The following is a 22,066-nucleotide window of genomic DNA, read 5'->3' as shown; positions in this document are numbered from 1 at the left end:
CTGCTTGGGAATTTAAAGGCACAGGCATGAAAAATTTAGCAGATTGAGCTAGCTACCTTAAAACCTGGTTTTGCATTGACACCTTTTTTTTGTTTGTTTGAGATGGAGTTTTACTCTGTCACCCAGGCTGGAGTGCAGTGGCGCAATCTCAGCTCACTGCAACCTCCGCCCCCTGGGTTCAAGCAATTCTTCTGCCTCAGCCTCCTGAGTAGCTGGGATTACAGGTGCCCGCCACCATGCCCAGCTAACTTTTGTATTTTTAGTAGAGACGGGGTTTCACTATGTTGGCCAGGCTGGTCTCGAACTCCTGACCTTAGATGATCCATGGGCCTGGGCCTCCCGAAGTGCTGGGATTACAGGCGTGAGCCACCACACCCGGCGACACCTTTAAAATTAGTATCAGTTGCAGACTAACTGTGAGCTCTAAATTCTAATCCTATTTCTGATGCTGACTTGTTTTAGTCTCTGAAAGAGTCACTTAAATGCTCGATCCAAGCTTGCTTCTCTGGCAAAGCATAACAGCATCGACCTACCTCATTCTTGACTACTCCTTTTTTTTCCTCTCTTTTAAAAGAATCATCTGATACATACCACTATTTCTTATTTTTGTCCTCTTCTTCTTCCTTCCTCTTCCTCCTTCTTCCCTCTCCTCCTCTAATAATTGGACAAAATGTAAGATCAGAGAACAGATACTGTCAGGGTTTCATTGGTCTGTTCTTTTCTTTATCAATGAAGACCATATTTATGAGATCTTTGTGGATTTCCCTGCAAAGGCAAGCTGAGAACCTTAAACAACTAGGGAGGAGCTTTTTAAAGAGTTGAGTCATATTTTGGTTTTTGTCTCTTCAATGGTTTGCTTTTGGGAGATTTCCCGGCTCCAATGTTAAAAGGTGTCACTTTATCCAAGCAGAAAAGTCCCAGTTGATTAAGAGTCTGTAGCTATACATAGGGAGATCTTGGCCTCAGTCTTGGCCAGAGGAAAAACTGACAGCTTTAGAGTAAAATGAAGACCCCAAAGATGGTCAATATAGTATGGGGTGACAGGCATTCATTCGGTGCAAGCCAACTTCACTTAATCATGGTATAATCCTCCAAGCTGGTTATCCTCATTTTATAGATGAGGAAACTGAGGTTCAGAAAGGTTAAGTGACTTGGCCAGGGCCATACAGATAGGAAGTGACAGAGCTCTTCTGATGCCAAACCCTGTTTCCGTCAAAGTCTGTCACTCCTCTGAGGAGGCATCCTGGCATCAGGTTTGAGACAGTAAACTAGAGCCAGATATGAAGAGACTGGGAGATCAGATGAAAGCCCCCCCACTCCCACCCCTCCCATCTAGGACCTCGGGGGAAGGAGGAAGGAGTGGGCAGGAGTGGAGCCTGTGTGCCTGGAATAGTGGGAGGTGAAAGTGGGAAGTGGATGCGAGTGGGGATGTGTGTGTGTGTGTGTGTGTGTGTGTGTAGAGGGAGAGAAAATGAATGAGAGAATCAGGGTAAATACATAATTAGGTGTTGTTTGCTTTCAAAATGAAAAAAGCGTTATACCTTATTTGTGATTTTTTAAAAGCAGCGCATGCTCACGGTAACACATATAGTCTGTACAGAAAGGAAAAATAAAGAAAGCAAAAACTGCTTGTCAACCCAGTAGCTAGAGATAACAGTGACTCACAGCTGGATTTGGAATTTTACATTCTCAGGCTTAGCTGCCTTAAACTCACCTCAGTCTTGCCTGTTGGCAAGTTGCCATGGAGACTACTCAAAAGCAGTTAGCATGAATGACTTTGATTTTTTTTTTTTTTTTTTTTTTTTTTTTTAAGAAACTGGAGTGCAGTGGCACCATCATAGCTCACTGCAGCCACGAACTGCTGGGCTCAAGCCATCCTCCCACCTCAGCCTCCCAAGTAGCTGGGACTATAGGCGTGCACCACCATGCCCAGCAATTGACTCCGATTTTCGAATTTTAGACTCACTTGTTACTTCAGGTTAACTATTGTCACCTGATAACTTCTTTGGTTTTATTTTATCTAGGATGGATTTTAAGGCTAACAAAATATGATTATGTTTTCAAAGTCATGTTTCAAAGATGAAGGACTTGCAAACATTTTGATATGATGTTAAGAAAAAAGAGAACATAAAATTGTGTATACAATATGAACTGAATCCTAATAATATATATATGTACATTCACAGAAAAAAGACAAATAACTTTCAGTATTTCTCCTGAAATGTTATCAATGATTATTTCTAGGCGAGAACGTTATGAATTATTTTAAGTCTTCTATATACTTTTCTGTACGTACTCGTTTTTATAATAAGCATGTTTTGCTTATACAGTCAGAGAATAATGTGTGCTATTTATAAAAAGGAATAGATAGTTGGGGACGAGATGTTTTTGAAAGGTACACAGTGACTAGCATATGCAGAGACAAAATAGAGCAAAACATAAAGCCACTTCGCATTGACCTTAATCAACACCCTTGCCCAGATGGATATTAGAGAGGGAGTAAGGGTAACTGGAGGAAGGAATGTTTATTTGAGTTTCTGAAATATTCTTTTCCTGCAAATGCTTTCGCTCTGCACGATGTGTGCAAACGCTAGTTATAATGAGCAAGGGAAAGTTTCTCTCTGTAGGAGCCCCAGAAGTCCTCTCTTATTTATATTTAGGGTTCTGCTTTCCTAGTGGAAATTGATGGTTTTATCCGTGGACATCTCCCAGAAATCAAATGGAAGGGACAGGTAGGAGAAAATGGTCTGTAATTTCGGCTCTATGGATGTGTGCCATATAATAAATGTCCTCAGCTTGGTGTGTGTTTCTGGCGTGAAACTGTCAGGAACTCCCCTAGAAAGCTCTGATTGTTTGGGTTCACTGGCAGGAAAGTGTGAATCCTGCTGTTCCTCCTGGGTGGATATAATAAGACCCTCCAACCCCCACTGCTTTTTTCTTTTGAAATGAGGGGTAAAGACAACAATAAAAGCCAAGAATCCTTAAATCTCCGGAGAGAGTGGAGAGGTGAAAGAAGATCTGTTTTATGGTGCACCTTCAATAAAAAAGATTTACAGGTAAGTCATTTTCTCTTCTTTCTAGGCACTAGATTGAGAGGATTCAGGAAACTAAACCCCAGGGAGAGCTTGGCATAAATAAAAAAAATCTGACAACTGTCAAAACAAATAGCAACCAATCAGAAATACAATGTCGAGGGAGGCTCCAGTTCCAAAATGATTCAGAGAAGTGTTTGCTTGTTACAGCAAGAATAAGGACTTAGAGGAACACCGGGAGGGAATTAGGATGCTCTTCAAAATCCCAAACTTGGAGACTGATTGAGTGAGATGGGTAAGACGAATCTGATTTTATATCTTAAGGAATAACCAAAGCCTTAAATACTGGTGAAGAATATGTTGATTCTTCATTCATTCATTCAGTCATCATTCATTCATTCATTCATTCACTCAATAGGCAGTCACCCAGTGCCTTTCCTGGGCAGGCTGTGAGCTGATGATGGAGATGCAGAGTGGAAGGACATAGCCCCATCCCCAGGGAGCTCAGAGCTTGGGGGAGGGACCATAACCATAATGTAAAGTGTTACATACAGTGAGCAGTAAATGCTGGGTGTTATTGTGGGAGATAGAGGAGAGGGGCAACTAACTGTGTGTGTGTGTTTGTGTGTGTGTGAGAGAGAGAGAGAGAGAGAGAGAGAGAGAGAGATGATCAGCAGACCTGAACTTGAAGGACATGAAGGAGTTAGGCAGGTAAAGGGGACCAGGTGAGAAGAATACAAGTCAGACAAGTAGAACAGTCATTTGTTCATTCACTCCATTCATTCATTCATTCATTCATTCATTCATTCATTCATTCATTCAGCACATATATTGAGCTCCTACTGGGTTCCAGGCACAAGTTCCCAAGGTTCCCAAGGACCCAGTGAAGAAGACAGAGAAAGTCTCTGCCTTTAGAGAGCTTATATACTAGGGGAACAGAGAGTGAGCAAGTAAACAAACGAATCCACAAAGAAGAGGCTTTTAAATGGCGATGTGTCACAAAGCCTACAGGAAAGAATAATGTGATGCGAGGGCATGGGGGCGTAAAGGTAGCCAGGGAGTCCATCTCAGAGAAATCACCTTCCATGCTGCCCCCTGCGTCAATCATGCAAAGCCCGGGGAAGTGCATTTTGGGGAGAGGGAACAGCAAGGCTTTTAGGCAGAGACAAGCTTGGTGTCGACGAGGACCAGAAGAAGGCAGTGCGTGAGGGAGACGGTGGGAGGGGGTCACGTGGCCACAGAGGTAAGCAGGAGCCAGATGATGTAGCACTGTGGGCTCTGGTGAGGACCTGAAGAATTGTTTGTAAGGGGTGGCAGTGGGTAGGTAGACCAGTTGGTCAGGTATTGTGGCAGACCCAGTGGGAAGCCATGGTGGCCTGGGTGGAGGTAGAAGCTGTAGGCATGGACAGGAGATGGCAGCTTGGGATCATATTCTGGAGGCAGAGTCAGCCTTATCCACAGAAGGGTTTGATGTCATGGGTGAAGAGAAGAGGAATCAAGGATGACTCTCAGGATTTTTACCTGAGCACCAGATGGATGGTGACCATTTATCCAGGAGGGGAAGAGGAATTTTGCTTGGAGTCAGGAACAGCAAGCATTTGGGAATCTAATGTACCTCAGGATGGCATAAATCCAGGTTCATTGAAAGAGGTAGAGGATGGCTGGAGGGGAAGGTACAGGTCATGAAGGACGCTGTTGGCCCCGAGAGAACTGAACCCAAACCTTGAAGCTTCAGGTAGACCCTGAAGGCCTTTACAAAGCGAAGCAACACTGTTAGGTATTATCTTTTGAGACATGAGCTTCCAGTGTAGATGTCTGCATGGAAGGATGTGGTGGGAAGCAGAGAGATGAAATGAATTAAGATGCTGTTGTCATAGCCCAGGCAGAGTTGTTGATAGCCTGAGTAAGGCAGGAGGGAGAGATATGGACAGATTCTTGAGCTATTTATTTACTGAGACAGAGTCTTGCTCTGCCACCCAGGCTGGTGTGCAGTGGTACGATCTTGGCTCTCTGCAACCTCCGCCCCCCGGGTTCAAGCGATTCTTCTGCCTCAGCCTCCCAAGTAGCTGGGTCTACAGGTGCCTGCCACCACGCCTGGCTAATTTTTGTATTTTTAGTAGAGACGGGGTTTCACTATGTTGGCCAGGCTGGTCTCGAACTCCTGACCTCATGATCCACCCGCCTCGGCCTCCCAAAGTGCTGGGATTACAGGCATGAGCCACCGTGCCTGGCCCTCTTGAGCTCTTTAATGGGCAAAAGATGCAGGATGCAGCAACTCGGTACACATGTGAGATGAGAGAGGCGAGGACAAGGGAGCTCCTGTTTCCTGGGTTCTGGAAGTTCACAGATGGCGTTTTCATCCACTGCAATGAAGTGGAGGAAGGTGAAGAAGGCGAGTTCAGTTATGGACTCAGATGTAGGAGATATGGTGTGTCACTTCCCTGGGGTCCATGTGACCCTTCCTCCCTTCTCACAGGACACTGATCTTGTGAAACAACTGCCTCTCAGCCCCCGCCTCTGTGTCGGCAGTGTCCTTCAGGGGAAGCTGGCCCCACCCTAGCCCTGGGATGGTCTTCCTGTCCAGGCAGGAACCTATCCCTGAGCAATAATTAGCATGAAGTGGTCCTGTGACCCACTTGGGCCAAAGACACAGGAGGAAAGGTTTTCTGGGGCCTTCTTTCTGGGGCCTTGTTTTTATCTAAAAGCATCCAGAGTGACTCTCTCTGGTCCTTTGTGGATGTGTGGCCCCAAGGCACTGTCCTGTCTCACTCTCAGCCTCAGGATAGCAAGAGAAACAGGCAAATGAGCTGGAACTGCCCGGTTATGTGAGCAACTCTTTTTTTTTTTTTTTTTTTTTTACTATGAAACCAGTTTGGGTTGTGTTTTCTTACCTGCAACTCAAAGCATCTCAACAGATATGAGGGCCAGCGGGACAACCAGATGGCTCTTCCAGCAGGGACATGGGCTCTCTGGCTAGGGCTGGACCTCGGGCTAGGGTCTGAGATGGAAAAAGGACTCCAATGCTCGTGCCCTTCTGAGAGTTGGATTCAATAGGAATCAGAATCATTTTCCTATTCAAAGAAAAGTTTTATTTTTAATAAGGAAAGAAGTGGAGTAATGAAAGGAAGAACTTCCTTGAAGCACATGCCACACTGTGTGGTCATGTACAGGGGTGGACTATGATGGAACCTCTGTATTTACAACTCGAAAGGAGAGATGCTAATCATTAGAGTGATTCAGGCACTGTTCAAAGGGAAGCTGAATGACCTATTTTCTGACTTTTTTTTTTTTTAAATGAGAATCCATTTTATGTCGGCTGCCCCAGATGGCCTCTTGAAGACATAGGCTGCTCTGAGGAAAGAAGAGGGGAGCTCTGTGGTCTGGCACATGGGAAGACCAAGTCCAGCTTTCACATGTAGGAGCTGTGTGATCCCCCTGGGCCTCATTTGTAAAAAGGAAAAAACAACTGACCTTCCCCCTGCAATCAAGGTGGTCCTGTGAATTAAATTGGGAAATTCATGTAAAGAACCTTTGCTATGCCCAGCTAATAATAGGAGATTCTCTCTCTCCTCTCTCTCTCTCTCTCAATCCCTTTTCTCTTCCCCCTCCTCTCTCTCTCCCATTAGTTTTTCATCTCCAGCATCCTCTCATGACTCATGATGTGGTTACCAGTGACCTCTGCTTGTCAGATCTGATGGTCAGTTATCTGTCCTCATCTTACCTGACCCATCAGTGGCATTTAATTGGTTGCTCACTCCCTCCTTGAACCCCTTCCTCACTTGCCTTTGGGCACCCCCCCCCCCGCCCCGCTTGGTTCTCTTCCTACCTCACTGGCTACTCCTTCTAAGTCTCTTTGTGGATTCCTCCTTATCTTCTAGACACCTAAATGGTGGAGTGCCCAGGTATTCATCCTCAAACCTCTCTTCTCTAGCTATCCTTACCCTTCAATGCTCCTTATCTCAACCCAAGTAAAGCCCAGCATCCTTTTCCTGGGCTATAAGACCTTACCCAATCTATCCCCCTTCCCAATCTTCTTTGCCACCTCTCCTACAATTCGCGTCTCCAGCTCACTCAATCTACTTGCTGTTTCTGGAAGATGCCAAGCATATTCTCCCTTCAAGCCTCTTTGCTAACTGTTCTCTCTGCCTAGAGCCTCACTACCTCACTTCTTCAGGTCTTTGCTCAAATGTCAGAGTGACCCTCCCTAGCCACTCTGCATAACCTTACAACTTCCTATCGGATCATTCTGCATCCTTCTTACTTTATGTGTCTTCAAAGCACGCATCAACACCTAACTCATTTTATATTTATTTGTGCATTCACTCTTTCCCGCATCAGAATGCCAGCTCCATATCTTCAGATTCTATAACAGTGTTTGGCACTAAGGGGGTTCCCAATAACTATGTGTTGAATGAATGCATTCACGGAGGGTAACTGCTATTGTTCTTCCTAATGTCATTATTTTTCCCAATTTTAAGGTTCTAAGGTTTATGCTTGCAAAGCAAATGTTAGAGCCAATGACTTCCCAAGATCCCTTTTGGTTTTCCAACCTCTGGATCCATAACACAGCAGATGAAAATTGCTTACATGGGAATGGATCCAAACAGAATTACTGATGCTCAAGGGCTTCAGGATCACCACACTCCTGGATGTCCTAGACTTCCTAAAAAGTCGTTCTGAGTGATATCGTTAGACAGCTATTTAGACATGTCTGTTTTGGAGGCAGTTTGACCTATGGTGAGAATGTCAAATGAAACAAAAACATTCTGACATTTTAAGAGCTTAATTTACTCACGATAAAAGGCATAGCATCTGAATATGTCAAGTTTATAAGACGTGGGCTTTAGAACAGGAATATGTACCTCCGTACTGCAAGGGCATGCCTGTGAGTTGATTGACTTGTTAAAGGAGCAAGCCAGTAACACATTTGAAATAAACGGAGGATGCATCTGCAAAATACATCTGAAAGTCGGTTTTGGTGGATCTGTCGCTCTCACTGCAGTTTGGAATTGGGTTATATGTGAAATTAAACAATTGCCAAGATGATTCAAATAGCTGCAGCTCAGAGGCCACCCCAGAAGGAGAGGACCCCAGTGATGGTTGCCAATCAGTAGGATGTGGTGATAAAAAGCGTAGACTTTCGAGCCATACAGACTTGAGAGTGAATTCTAATTCAGTTGTGTATAGGCTGAGTGACGTCAGGTAAGTTACTTAGCATCTCTGGGCTTTGCTTTCTATCTTCATGTGGCAGAGACTACTATGAACCACCTAAGGCTGTTTTCCCTATAGTGTAGCACTGAGCCTGACCACATTTCTCAAGCTTCCTTGTGGTTAGGTGTGACCACAGGCCTGGGCTCTGACCAGTGGCTGCGATGAATGGGATGTATGTCACTTCTAAGCCTACCCATAACAGCCTCTCCTAGATGATCTGCCATGATTTTTCTCCTTCTGGTTTGAGGCCGGGGATCATGGTGACTTCAAAAGCTGTGTGTTGGAGACAGTGGAGCTGTAAGATTGAAAGGCATATGTCCCCGAATCAATGCTTGGAGGAGAGCTACCTGTTTTGGACTTAAAGTGAGTGAGAAATAAACTTCTATGAATTGAACCACTGTGATTTGGGGGTTCATTTATTATATCAGATACCATTATCCTGATACCTTTGCAAAACACAGGTAAAATTTTTTTAGGAGGGTTGCAATAGACTTTGTTTTTGGAGCTCCCAGGACAGGTCTGGTATGTAGCAGGGGTTTAATAGATTAGCTCTTATTATCCTCTTGCTTAGTTATCTACAATAATTGCTACACATAGACCTTGTGCCAGGTTTTGCTAGGCTCTGAGGAGGATTCAAGAAGTATAAAACATAGTCCCAGATCTCAAGTTTATATAGTGGGGAAGACCATTATCTTTCATGTGTGTATATGTCCTAAAATATCAGACTTCTGAAGGATAAGATTGGAGTGAATGTCTCTGGGATTAACCACGAGAATTCAGAGCAAGAAGGTCCCTTTGGTTGGCCTGGTTAGGGAAGACTTAATAAATCACCCAGATATTGGAAGAAAGAAGTTACACAGGCCATGATGAAAAATGGTCAATCAAGGCCTGGTGCGGTGGCTCACGCCTGTAATCCCAGCACTTTGGGAGGCTGAGGTGGGCATATCACAAGGTCAGGAGATCAAGACCATCTTGGCTAACACAGTGAAACCCCGTCTCTACTAAAAATACAAAAAAATTAGCCGGGCGTGGTGGCGAGTGCCTGTAGTCCCAGCTATTTGGGAGGCCGAGGCAGGAGAATGGTGTGAACCCAGGAGGCGGAGCTTGCAGTGAGCTGAAATTGCGCCACTGCACTCCAGCCTGGGCAACAGAGCGAGACCCCGTCTCAAAAAAAAAAAAAAAAAAAGAAAAATGGTCAATCAAAAGAGAATTTCTATTTTATTCTGGGGAGAATGAACATATATATTTATTCACTTAGCAGGTATTCATTGCCAACCATGTTAGTAATGACAGCTACTTAGAGAGTTAACCTAGAATATGGAAAAAAGCTATAAATGAGGACAAAGATGCTTGTTACTGGGCCACTTACCACGTCAAAAGACAGAAACAACCCAAACGTCTAATAGTGGGAGAAGGCTTAAGTAAATTGTGGCACATCCCTTTGATGTCATCTGTCCCTAAGAAATCCCAGGCAACTGTAGCTTCAGTTACCACCCTCATATCAGTGACTCCCACATTTATAACTCTGGCCCTGATATCAGGGAGTTTCCCATATCTCCAACTCCCTACACATTGTTGCCACTTGGCTGTCTCCAAGGCACCTCAACCCAAGCTCATGATCCACTCCCTTCTCCATGTCGCTCACCTCCCATCCCTCCAATGTGGTCTTTTCCCAGCATCTCCTGCTCACCATCTCCAGTTGTGAGAGTCAGGATTCTAGGAGTCATCTGGATATTTCCCTTTCCCCCACCCTCACATCCAATCCATTAGGTCCTAAAAAATTTTGAAATCCATTCTCTTCTCCTCGTCTCTGCTGCTGCCTCCTTGGCCTAAGCCACCAACTCCTTGCATCTTGTTCTCTGGTATAGCTTCCCAACTGGGCTTTCTGCATACCTCTGAGGCTTCTCTCCCGTCAGTTCAAGATCAAATCTGATCATTTCACTCCTGCCGTTTCTCACCATCAAAACTCTTCAATGACTTCCCATGGCTTTTAGAATAAAAACCAACATTGTTAACGTGGCCCACTGAGTACCTCATTGTCTGAGCCTTGCCTCTCTCTCCATCTTCATCTCATTCTATCCCTATCCACCTCCTTCTCCATAATCCAGCCCCGGGATGTTGCATAAGCTGTTCCCTCTGCTCAGAATGCACTTTACAAGCCCGTTCCTTCCCCAACTCCCAAATGCACCAGTGCCAGTTTCACACCTACATGCCCTCCATTTCTCATAGACTCAACCATCTCAAGGAAGCCCTCCATGATTTTGCACCAAGATCAGTTCCCTCGGGACCGGCTTCTGTGGCATACACACAACCTGGACAGGGGGAAAGGCGGCTCAGGAGTGTTCTAGATGGTGAGGCAACAGATGTTAAGAAATTGTCCCTGATAATGCAGAGTGGATATTTTACCTTTAAACAACTGAGTCATTGAACTGTACATCATAGATCCGATATTGAATTTGAACCAAGACTAGCCATGCATGCCAAAAATGTTTACTCTGTGCCAGACACTGCGCTATTTACCCTACCCCCGTGGAACTTCTCGTTTATTTAACAAGTCTCAGAAATCTGAGTATCGGGAAAGCAAATCTGTATTCAAGGAGTTCCCATGAATGTCTTCTATTTCCTTGAGAAAGACGTTTAATTTTCTGAATCTCAGTTGCAATCACAATCCTTACCGACTGCCCTGTGGCGATGTGGGCAGGCATTCACACGGCTAAAATACTTGGAAATCTCAGGCCTTGCTTGTAATGCAGAGAAGAAGCTGGGCTTTGAATCTGACCAGTTAAAAGTGTGGCATTCCCAAGATCCGTACTAGATCCCTCCAGAGGACTTGTGTTATTAAACCAGAGAGCAGAGCAGGTTCTGGCTGGCAAGGACCCAGGGATTAACGTCCAGAGTGTTAACATCATAATTGGGCCAGCCTTGAAGGCAGCAACATCTGCTGTGTGAGGCTCTGGTGCCAGAGCCCACATTGCACCTCCTGGCTGGCCAGGGCCTTTGTCTTGGGAGGTGGCCTGGGTGGCCTTAAGACTGCATTTACTTAGCACATGCTCAGTAGTTACTGTCAGGTGGTGAAAAGCTCTCATTAGGGCCAAGAAATTGACTTGTGTCCTGGGCTTCTCAGAAAAACAATGGGGACCCATGGGAGAGGCTTTGTGCCTGAAGGTGCCCAGGGACTGGTAATTGAGTTACTGTTCAAGTGATGAGAGACTGTGGCCACTGACAAGTATTAGTGGAACAAGGTTGGCAGGCTGTTGCAAGCCTTCCTAGCAAGGCCAGCCTGCGTTTTCTCTTTGGCATGGAGTATATGGGGATTCATTTTCTTTAAAAATGTTTACGTAGGCAGTAGAGCCCAGTGGGCAGCTTGGAAGTTGGGCTCTCAGTATCTGGAGACAGCAAAGGGATGTTGGGTTGTTGGGAGAGGCTCACCGCACTCCACACTGTCATATGCATCATCTCATTCAATGACAATGGTCCTGGGGAGGCTGATTCTCTTATTTTCCAGTCGAGGAAACCAAGGCTTCAAGAGGTTGGTGAGCTGCCTAAAACCACACAGCCATGGACGATAGATGACAGATTAGAATCTTGTCTGTTTCCTGGTGGTGGCTCACGCCTGTAATCCGAGGACTTTGGGATGTCGAGGCAGGCGCATCACTTGAGGTCGGGGGTTGGAGACCACCCTGGCCAACATGGTGAAACTCCGTCTCTTCTAAAAATACAAAAATTAGTGGGGCATGGTGGCAGGCACCTGTAGTACCAGCTACTCAGGAGGCCGAGGCAGGAGAATGGCTTGAAGCTGGGAGGTGGAGGTTGCAATGAGCTGAGATCGTGTCACTGCACTCCAGCCTGGGCGACAGAGTGAGACTCCATCTCAAAAAAAAAAAGGAATCTTGTCTGTTTCTGAAGTCCATACTGCCTTTACTCCTCTGTGGGTTCATGTGTGGACCTGTCTGAGTTATGTCAATATCATCGGTGCTCCATTTCCTGCTTCCAAAGGGATCTCACATCTACCCATTTCTCATCACTGCCTGTGGCCCAGGTGGCTCCCATCGGGATGACTGCACTGGCCAGTCTCTCTGCCGGTTTCTTGCTTCCTTCTCTACTCGCATGGCCCACAGAACAGGAGCAGATTGACGCGGGTCCCTTCCCTGCTTCACACCCTTCAGAGGCTTCCCATGGCCCTTTGGCTGGAATCCAGGACACTTATTGAGGGCATGAGGCACTGCATCTTCTAGTTCTACCTGTGTCTCTACTTCTGTCTGCTTCCATTGCCCCTGCTCTTTGCTTTGTCCATGCTGGGCTTCTGGTACTTTCTGGAAGGCTCTAAGCTCTTAGTCTTGCACTGGTGCCTTTGCATATGCCATTCCTTCTGCCTAGAACACTCTCCCCCAATTTTTCTCTGGATGACTTCCATTCAACCTTAAATATTTCTCACTTGGAGAGCGTTCTTGGCCCCCTCTGTCTAACCACACTCCTCTCTTTAGTACCCTGCATTCTTTACTTCACTTTTTAATAATTTGCAAAGACATTTCCATTTGTGATATTGTTGACCGTTTTTAGTTTTTCTCCTCCTCTATTTTATGCGCTCTTGAAGGTTAAGGACCAGGACAGTTCTGCTTCCCATGATATCCTCAATGTTTCACACACAGTACATTTCCAATAAGCACTTTTTATATTGAATGAAAAAATGGTTCTCAAGAACTGTTAGCATTGTCTCTGCAAATGTAAGTGCATGTGAGCATATTTATAGACTCCTGTTCATTATAACTCAGTTTTCATCCATTTATTCATTCATGAGTCATTCCCATCAATATTTACTAAGCACCAACTGGGCGCTGAAGATGCAAAAGTGACTGAGAAAATGTGCCAGCCATTCCGTAACTCAGCCGGGGTGGGATAGATACGTAAGGGCCAAGGCCTGAGCTTCTGAGGCAGGTGTTCCAGGTTGGATCACGGATCCTCCAGTTACTCATCTGTGTGACCTCGGGAAAGTCACTTCACTTCTCTGAGCTCTAGGTGTTTCTTCTATCAAGTGGAGCCAACAACACCCATCTTGTGGGGCCGTTTTGATACAAAATTGAAACAAAAAGTACATAAAAACTAAGCTCAATAAAGAGATCTTGTTGTTGTTTATGATGATTACTCAAGAGGGGCATAAAGGGAAGTTAGGTCAGTTCTTCCTAAGGAGTGGGGGGTATTAGGGAAGGTCTTATAACTGAGTGCCACGGAGGCATCTGGACAGGAGGGGAAAGCATTTTGGGTAGAGGGAAGGGTGAGAGCAAAGAGGGACTTACGTGGGTCTGGGATTGTGGTATTATGTGAATTTGTGTCCTCCATTTCTCTCTCTCCCTTCAGGGGCACACAGCACCCTCTCTTCTTCCCGGAATGGTTCAGTTTGTCTTTTGGGAACCCCACCTCCTCTGTCCACTCCTCCTCCCTGTGTCATCTCTGTTTGTATCCTTGTCCTCTCCATGTAAGCCTGTTCCTCTGGTTACCCCTTTCCCCTCAAAACTGGGAAGGCTGAAGGGTTGGGAACATCTCAGTCATCCATCAAATGAAATTGGGAGTTGGCAGCTGTGGTTTCATTAATGACTGCTCAACCCTTCTCTCCCCACATCTGGAAGGCTTGTGCCCCAGGATGGATGAGCCAGTGATACACAGTGAGAGACGTACTGGCTCCCTAGAGACAGATGGGAACCCTGAGGCCCTGTCATCTCTCTTCTACCCTGGGCAGGAAGCCCCCATCAACACTTTTTGAGGAGGGGCCATTTAGCCCCCACAGGGACACTCTCCAGTGTCTCCGAGTTCCTGTCAATGGGAGTCAGTTTCAGTGTGTATCAGCAGCATGAGCCTCAGTCTCCAAGTCTGAAATTCAGCACCACATCAAAAGTGAGCAGCTCTTCAAGGAAGAATTGGTACCATGTCCAAGAGTAGGGATTCTGGGACCCAGACTTCCAGGGTTCATATCCCAGCCCTATCATCCTGGCCAGTTAATATAGCTGTGCCTCAGTTTTCTCATGTGTAGAATGGGAATGAAGATCGCGGCTCCTTCACAGGGGCGATTGTGAGGAATCTGCAATGACAAGCGGGAGTGACTCAGAAGCCTGCTGTGTCCACAGAAAAAGCCTGTTAAGTGTTGACGATCATTATATTTCCTCTTGATGGAACCCTTTCAAAGCAAGGGCTGGAGGGAGATTACAAGGGCCCAGAAAAATCCTCAGCCTCCAAAAATCCTTCTTCCTCCTCTCTGAGGAGTAAGGTTCCTTCACGGAGGAGCAGTGCCTCTCTCCGCATGGTCACGGGAAGCTTGTGGCAGGGGCTAGGAGGCGGGCCTCTGCAGCTGGACAGCCTGCAGGGCTCACGCTTGGCTGCTTACTAGCCAGCTGGCCTTGGCTGACTGCCTACCCTTTCTGCATCTCAGTTTCCTCACCTGCAGGATGGGAACCATAAGACCCACTGCAGAAGGTGGGGCCTGAGCCTTCAGCATCACCTTCCCTCACTCACTCCTTCCCAGGTCACTGCAGCTGTCTCCTAAAGGGCCTGTTTCCATGCTTGTTCCTGTGCAGGCTGTCCACCCAGCAGCCAGAGCCAGCTTCTGAAAACCCAAGTCAATGAAGTTCGCTCCTTTGCTTAGACCCTCCAGTGGCTCCTGATGTCCCTCTGTTTAGATTCCAGAGTCCTCATCCCAGCCCACAAGCCCTTCTGTGTCTGTCCTCTTCTTCCCTGCTCCTGCCTCCTCCATTTCTCCACCTCATCCACGTTGTTCTCTCCCATCTGTCTCCTTCTTGCGGCACACCAAGGACTCCCAGGACCTACGCATTTGCTGTTCCCTCAACCTGGAGTACTCCCCCCCGCAATGCCCTGCCTTCAACATAGCAACATGCCTTTTGGCTGATTTTCTTCAGGGCTCTGTTCAATGACCGCCTCCTCTGAGAAGCCCTCCATGATCATCCTATCTTCTATAGCATCCCTTTCTGTCACTCTCTGTCTGCTTGCCCTGCTTTAATTTTCTGCAGAGCACTTATCACCACCTGATAAACATTTATGCATTTGTTTGTTGATTGCCTCTTTCTTCCTATTAGTCCGCAGAGCCCACGAGGGGAAGGTCTTTATCTTTTTGATCTCTGCTGGAGCTCCAGTACCTAGCACAGTGCCTGGCTCAGTGTAGATAGCCAATAGATGTTTCTTGCACAAATGAACAAGTTCCCAGTAGGCAGTAAGGATGAACAATGCTTGTGAAAATGTGCCTGGCCCATGGTAGGTATTTGATAAATGTGAAATTTTAATCCCCTTGTTATCAAACTAGAGAGTTCATTTAAAATGCAAATACCCTTGGGAGGGGCAACACATTGACTTTAGTTCACACTGGATTCCTGTACAAGGAAAAGGTCTAGTTGGAAGAGTGGAGGAAGGCAAGCTAGGGGCCCTGTAGACAAACTTCACTTGCTAAGAAATTTTGTCTCTGGCCAACTCTGTTTAGGTCTGTATGTACGACGATTCTCTAGGCAATTGAATTGCATTACCCTTTTCATTCTAATAATATGAACAGAATTTAGATGTGGTATTTGATGATGTCTTGTCTATTGAATGACTTCAGGACTTGCCTGGCACACGGCAGCAAATTACTGTCAACTTGAGGGCTGCCGAGCCTCTGCCAAAGTACCAATGTTTCTGTGGAAAATCCTGGTCATTTACAGTTTATGTCTCAGAAATGAATTTTTATTTCATTGGCTTAATCTTTAGTGTTATCAGAAACATGTGTTTATTCCCAGGGAGACTTCCAATGTGAGATCCTTCTACAGGACCAGAGCTGGGAGAGCTCCTGAAGGGAATGAAAGACAAGCGCTCCCTGCCTGGTTGGAATTGCTGTTTATAGGATCCCTGCTGAGACAGAGAAGAGGGTAGACTGGACTCCTTCCAAAAATCGGAGGGGAAGATGATTCTGACTTGGGAGGGTATAAAGATCTCAAGGCCAAGGCTGTCAGCTCTAGGGGAGGAGGTTGGGGAGAGAGGGGCATGTATAAGCATCTTTTCCAGTTCTTAAAATCAAATGCCTGGAAATTGGACACACCCAACAATTCTCTGGCCCTGGCACATAGTAAGCACTCAATAAATGTTAGTTGAATTCAGCTGGAGAGGGTTTGGAAGCTGTGTTAGCTGCTGTGCTCTGGATGGGGATTCGACCGTCTCTTCCACTCCACCCCCAATGCATTCATATTGCTTAGTAATCTGTCACAAATCCCCAGCAGTGCTGAAGCCTTTGGCTGTGTCAAAGGGAAGGATCCAGCCCTTCCCAGGGGAATTTCCCCATTAGATACATGGTACAGCTCCACCCACACACTGGGTCTCTGAGTCAGAAGGGCATGTTTCTGCTGCAACTAATTTTACTACTGTTGTTTCTATTGCATCAGTAAAGCCCTGTTAGCTTTTAGAGAAGGATCTGCACCACTGAGATCTCGAGATTGGTTATTTTGATCATGAGGAATTTTCCTAACCAGTCTTCTGCCCTGCATCCTCATCTGTCCTTAGACAGCAGGGGAAAGACAGACCACACTGTGAGAAGCATCATCACTGAAACTTCTCCTGCAGCTCATTTGCCTGGCAAAGACTTGTGTAATCATGGATAATTAGGATAGTGCTAGCAGACAGCTAACCCAGCACCGATGCAAAGCTACTGAGTTAGTGACCGTAGCAAATTTAAGTAAAGAGATTATTTTGAGCATCAGTTATGGGCAGATGTGACAAGTAAGAAGGGGTGTCTAGTGATCTTTTCAAAGCAAGCCATGAAACAGTTGTGTGGTCAGATGATAGAAATTGGCAAGAGAGGTCTTTCCTTCCTTCCTTCCTCCTTCCCTCCCTCCCTCCCTTTCTTCCTTCCTTCCTTCTTTCTCTCTTTCTCTTCTTTTTCCTTCCTTCCTTCTTTCTCTCTCTTCTTTTTCCTTCCTTCCTTCTCTTTTTCTCTCTTTTCCTTCTTTCTCTCTCTCCTTCTTCTTCCTTCCTTCTCTCTCATCTTTCTTTCTCCTTCCTTCCTTCCCTTTTTCTTTCTCTTCTTTCTTTCTCTCTCTCTCCTTCCTTCTTTCCTTCCTTCCTTCCTTCTCTTCCTCCCTTCCTCCCTTCCTTTTCTTCCTTCCTTCCTTCTCTCTCTCTCTCTCCAATAAATATTTCCTAAGCCCCAACTATATGCTGTGCCCTATCCTAGTCCTTTGGAATATAGCAATGAACAAAATAGACAAAACTCTTTGCTCATTTGGGACTTACATTCTAATGATCTACATCTATCTATCTATCTATCTATCTATCTATCTATCTATCTATCTATCTATCTATCTATCTATCTATCTATCTATCTATCTATCTATCTATCTATCTATCTATCTATCCATCGTGTGCAGTGACCTGAAATGACACAGATAATACAATCACAAAACAAAGGATCAAAGAATATGCCAATCATAAGGGAAGGTCAGGACCGGAGGAGAAGTAAAGAAACACCAATGGGCAGGCCTTAGCATCTCATAGGGTTGCTAATGCTACTCTGTGCAACCGAAGCTCCCTGACAGCCAAAGCAGAGAGGGAACGTATGTCAGTTACATGAATCTTATTGTTCAGGAAGGGGCATCACCACTGTCCCTATTTCTTCTCATGATAAAATGTGTTTTCTAACCATATTACCTTATTTAAGCCTTAGGACAATCTCATGACTCAGTTACCATTATTAGCTCCATTTTACAGATGAAAAAACTGGGGCTTAAAAAAGCTAAGCACCTTGCCCAAGGTTACATCTGGAAAGTGGCAGAGTTGAGAGAGATTCTCAGGCAGTCTAAACTCAGAGCTCCATTCTAACCATGCACTTCACTGCCTCTGTTATGGGCAAACTGAAAAAGTACATCAATGGTCCCTTGGTGAAAGCCTAATTGCCCTGGAAGATAGTCTCCTGGCAGGGATTTGGGAAAAAAATAATAAGAAAGACACACCCATATGCAATGGGAGGACTAAATATTAAGTATAAAGTTCATCTGCTTTTAGGCCCAAGACATCCCAATAGCCCAAGAATGGGAAAACCAGAGCTGTGAGGTCCCAGGCTTCAGCTGAACTGGGCTAAAACTGGCCTGAAAATCCTACGCCTAATTCTGTCATCATAAAAGCATGATCTTTGTAAGAGAAAGGAGGAGCAACAATCTCCATTAGCTTGACGTCTTCCTGTTCTCAGCCTCACCCCTTTATAGCAGAACCCCATTAGGTCTTTGAGAGCTGCTCTATTGTCTGGGCCAGTAGTTGGAAGATGCTCTCCAAGGTGCTGAAGCAAGTAGGGCTTATTTTTCTTCTTTTCAGATTGGCTACTTTCCTCTGACTCACCACTCCTGGTAAATCACATGAGTGTTCTAGCAGATTGCAAAGACAAACTGCATGACCAAGCTGAGAAAATGTGCCAATTTGTAAGCATTCAAGTTTATTAACAGGTAATGCTAATACTGAGAGGTAGCATGGCTGAATGACTTTGGCAAATTTCTTAAATTTTCTATGCCTCAGTTTTCTCACCCGTAAAATGGAAATAATAATAATAAAAAATACTACTGACCCCAAAACAAGTTGCTGTGAGGATCAAATGAGTTACTAAGTGCTTAAAACAGCACCTGGTGAATAAGCCCTATATAAGTGTTTTTATTTTTTTTTAAGTTGGTTATATTCCTTAAGGCAAAATTGCTTGGTAATGGGGTCATCGCTAGGATGATGAACCTGACAGAGTTACTTCATGCCATGGGATAAGTACAGTCCCAGTGGATGCTGTGATGACAGATGACATAGAAAACAGTATGTTACTTTCATTCTTCTATCAAATTCACACAACAAGACCAAAGCCTGCACCACATCCAATTCTCTGTTGCATCTCAGAATTCTAAGTCCTTCATTAATGTTCTAAAATGTTGAATTCTGTGCGCTATGCAGTTTTTAAACAGCATCTGTTCATCAACCCCAGAGGTGACAGCGAGTCAGTGTTGGGGGTTGTTCAAAGCATACCCACACCTCTTGGCTCCCTTGCAGGAATGTTAGGGGATCTAATTAATTACTGTTTGCAAAGCAACTGAGACATTCTCCAGGGAAAGTTGCTGTAGAAATGCAAGTTTCTTCCAGTGCTTTGGGAGGCCGAGATGGGCGGATCACGAGATCAGGAGATCGAGACCATCCTGACTAACACAGTGAAACCCCATCTCTACTAAAAATACAAAAAATTAGCCGGGCGTTGTGGCGTGTGCCTGTAGTCCCAGCTACTCGGGAGGCTGAGGCAGGAGAATGGCGTGAACCCGGCAGGCGGAGCTTGCAGTGAGCTGAGATCGCGCCACTACACTCCAGCCTGGGCGACAGAGGAAGACTCCATCTCAAAAAAAAAAAATGCAAGTTTCTGTATTCTTATTACATGTGCTTGTAATTGTTTTCAAAGTTTACTTATTGGGCAGGGAAACGGAGAATATATTTTCTTCCTTGACAGCAATGGATAATGCTTTGCAAATTGGCATTTATGGATACCAAATCACTTTATGGAAACATTGTATCTCTAGAGCTACAGGAATCTCATAATGGGAAATGCACATAAAGAGTTTCTTCTTTCACTTTTGCACCCTCCCCTTCATTCAACTCCCATTTCCGTAAACAAATGTGAAAAGAAACATTATAAGAAGCGACCTTGTGTATCCAAACTTTAAAATGCATATTTTAATATAAAATTACCTGCATAGAGTCAGACTTTTTTGAATAGAACATCCTTCACATTAATTTATGCTAAAGATTGAGCAACATTACGTTGAAATCAAAGCTTGAAACAGACACAAAGGAAGTTGGGGATAGACATAAGCTGGAACAATTAACATTATGTGCTGAGCTCACCCACCTCAAAAGCTATAGAAAATATTGGCTTGACTTGATTTTGTAAAGATTTCTGTGAAATATCTAAGAGCAAGCCTATATCTGGGAAATATCTTTCCATGGTTATATATGTATTTCTTTTTCCCCATTTTATGGAGAAATAACTATTTTATGGGTATTGTTGAGCATTAGCTGAGGAAACTTACCCCGTCCTTTAATGTTTCTGTTTCCTAACTCAAGTTTGAGATAGTGACATTACACCTGGCATACTGAAAAAAAAGTCCACTGGAATTAAAATTTAGCAGTACACAGAGGCAGAACACAAGACCTTGTCTGCGAGCTGTTCAAGCAGTGATGAAATCCGAATTAGATAAGAACGCTATCGTTGCTCCTATCAGCAGCTCCTCAGCCAAGTTTTATCTATAGCTGCACAAAAATTGATTTGCAATCAGTTACATTTGTTTTTTAAAATCCCATCAAATCCAAGAAGCCTATTTTAGTCTGTAAAATTGAGCAGATAATTGCCTCCTTTATATGAATAAAATGTAAAACCCATATCTGGAATAACAGCCATTTTCTTATTCCTCAACAGACGCTTTGAGCTCCAGTCACACCACACCTCCTAGATTTTCTAGTTGTATGCTCTTTTCTTCAGCTTGGGATTCTCATCAGCTCTCCCCCAACCCTTTTCTCCCCGCTGGGCTCCCCACAACCCCACCCTGCCAGCTGCAGACATTGAGCTTCTCTCCTCTGGGTTCCCATAGTATTTTTTATGTTTTGAGATTTCTCACATAATAATAAACGAAGGAAAGAATAAATGAATGAGCTAGGTCCTGCCCACTTCATGAGGGCCCTTACTTTATATTTTCTCATAGCCTGTGGGATGGCAGTCTGATCAGAGGGGCAGGCATTGACTTTCTTTATTCAAATCATACAGTCACTGCCAGCTCACAGCTCTGGAGGGCTTTTGTTTCTAGTGGATTAGCCATATTGCAAATGATCAATAAGGCCAATGATTCTGGCATATCTTGATTTTAGGTTCTTATTGATGCTGTCCCTTACATAGCTGCATCTGTCCTACTCATTTACTTTGCAAAAAAAGCCTTCCGCTTCTCTCTCTCTCTCCTCCCCATCCTGGTCCAGGCCATTGTCATCTCTCATCTGGACACCTGCAGTGACCTCCTCACAGGTCTGCCCTCAGTCACTCTTGCTCCTCCAATTTTTATTGGCATTGTAGCCAGAAGGGTTATTTAAAATGCAAATCTGGGCCAGGTGTGGTGGCTCACACCTGTAATCCCAGCACTTTGGGAGGCCAAGGCAGGTGGATCACCTGAGGTCGAGAGTTTGAGACCAGCCTAGCCAACATGGTGAAACCCCGTCTCTACTAAAAATATGAAAATTAGATGGGTGTGGTGGTGGGCTCCTATAATCCCAGCTACTCCGGAGGCTGAGGCAGGAGAATCACTTGAACCCAGGAGGCGGAGGTTTCAGTGAGCCAAGATCATGCCATTGCACTCCAGCCTGGGCAACAGAGCAAAAACTCTGTATCAGAAAAAAAAAAAAATGCAAATCTGATTACATCAATTCTGAGAATCTTCTCTAGCTACCCTGCCTTTCTTCCTGGTCCTTCATTATCTCAATTTGCTGTCCCACCTCAGGACTTTGCACACCCTGTTGCCTCTGGCTGGAATGCTCTTTCCTTGCTCCCCTTTTACCTAGTTACCAGGTCATCCCTCTCTCTCCAGGCTAGTTAAGCCTTGAGTCACACACTCTCCTAGCTCCCTGTGGTTTTCCTTCACAGTGCATAGCACAGTTTGTAGTTGTGTGTGTGTGTGTGTGTGTGTGTGTGTATGTGCACACACGTGCATGCGTGTGTATATGTCTAAGCTCCATGAGAGCAGGAACTGGGTTGCTTTCTCTCTAGTCTTTCCTCAGCGCTTAGGCTCCTTAGACATGAAGTA

General features: G+C 45.0%; 1 protein-coding gene across 1 annotated transcript in view; it reads right to left on the bottom strand.

Annotated features, from left to right (window-relative positions):
• Positions 1 to 22,066, bottom strand: part of CACNG2 (calcium voltage-gated channel auxiliary subunit gamma 2) — a 141,841-nt gene that overhangs the window by 64,281 nt on the left and 55,494 nt on the right. The gene's annotated exons all lie outside the window — the stretch shown is intronic.

The sequence above is a fragment of the Hylobates moloch genome, unplaced genomic scaffold (genome assembly GCF_009828535.3).
Source record: "Hylobates moloch isolate HMO894 unplaced genomic scaffold, HMol_V3 SCAFFOLD_19, whole genome shotgun sequence".
Taxonomy (NCBI): domain Eukaryota; kingdom Metazoa; phylum Chordata; class Mammalia; order Primates; family Hylobatidae; genus Hylobates; species Hylobates moloch.
This window is presented reverse-complemented; position numbering and strand designations above follow the sequence as displayed.